Source organism: Myotis brandtii, unplaced genomic scaffold (assembly GCF_000412655.1).
Source record: "Myotis brandtii unplaced genomic scaffold, ASM41265v1 scaffold628, whole genome shotgun sequence".
NCBI classification, from domain to species: domain Eukaryota; kingdom Metazoa; phylum Chordata; class Mammalia; order Chiroptera; family Vespertilionidae; genus Myotis; species Myotis brandtii.
The window spans coordinates 143,347-144,707 of NW_005370403.1; the positions used below are offsets into that span (position 1 = coordinate 143,347).

A 1,361-nucleotide genomic window follows, 5' to 3' on the forward strand; every position below is an offset into this window, starting at 1 on the left:
CGAGTAGGATGAGAGTCCAGAGGTCACGGTGCAGGTCCTCGGGGCTGCGGTGCCGCCGGGAACGCCAAGATCGCCGACCCGGGAAGGTGAGGGCAGCAAGTTATCTTTGAAAAACAGGCGTTTACGACAATCCCAGATGCACCGTGACATGCTGGTCCCGTGTGGCCGAGTGTGAGGGCAGGCGTGTCTGTGTTGGCGTGAGCGGCCTCGCTCTCTGAGGGAGGCTCAATGGGGAGGCCAGGGCTCGCACCCGGCACAGCCACCGAGACACCACGCCAGGGCGCCCCCTCCTGGGCCCCCGTGTTCTGTGCGAGCTGGATTACATCCTTCCCAGCCCTGACTGGGCCCAGGGGGACGAATTCCCCCCCTCATCAGCCCCAGACGGCGACAGAGCCTCGGGGGGGACACGGACACCCCCACATGTGGCCAGAGCACCCCCTGTTTGTGGGCCCAGGGGGAAGGCTGTGTCCCCACGGGCATCGGCTCGATGGGCAATGTGGGCGCTGGTCTTTGAACGTTTCTCTCCTGTAAGGTCGGCATGGACCACGGGTAACATTTGGAAAAATAACCCGATTTACAAGAAAGAACAAGGCTCCGTCAGAAATGAGTGGGAGGAAGGGTCAGTGGGGGGAGGGGGCACATGTAATACTTTGAACAATAAAGTCTAAGCCCGGCCGCGTGGCTCCGTGGCTGAGCTTCGACCTGTGAACCAGGAGGTCAGGGTTCGATTCCCGGTCGGGGCACAGGCCCAGGTTGTGGGCTCGATCCCCAGTGTGGGGCGTGCAGGAGGCAGCCGGTCCATGATTCTCTCATCATTGATGTTTCTCTCTCTCTCCCTCTCCCTTCCTCTCTCTGAACTCAATAAAAATATAGTTTTTAAAAATTTTAAATCTAATAAAACAAAACCCCCAATAAAGCTTAAAAAAACAAGTGCTGGGGCCCTAACCGGTTTGGCTCAGTGGATAGAGGGGCATGTACGGTTGCGGGCACATCCCCAGTAGGGAGTGTGCAGGAGGCAGCTGATCGATGTTTCTAACTCTCTATCCCTCTCCCTTCCTCCTCGTAAAAAATCAATAAAATATATAAAAAACAAAGAAACAAACAAACAAAAAAAACACAAGTGCTGGGGTGGGGGGGTAGTGGCCAGGGAGAGATCAATGGGGGAAAAAGGAGACTAATCTAATACTTTAAACAATGAACAATTTTTTAAAAAATTAAAAAAATACAAAAGAAAAAAGAGAGATGAGCGGGAAAATGAGCCCTGACAGGTGGGAAACGCCTGCTTGTCTTCCCGTGACCAGCGTTGTGTGTGTGTGTGTGTGTGTATGTGGGGGGGGGGGGGGGGGGGGGGGGGGGCCGGG

General features: G+C 55.1%; 1 protein-coding gene across 1 annotated transcript in view; it reads right to left on the minus strand.

Moving 5' to 3' along the window:
• The window catches only part of BTBD16 (BTB (POZ) domain containing 16), a 38,197-nt gene that overhangs the window by 16,018 nt on the left and 20,818 nt on the right, over positions 1-1,361 (minus strand). The gene's annotated exons all lie outside the window — the stretch shown is intronic.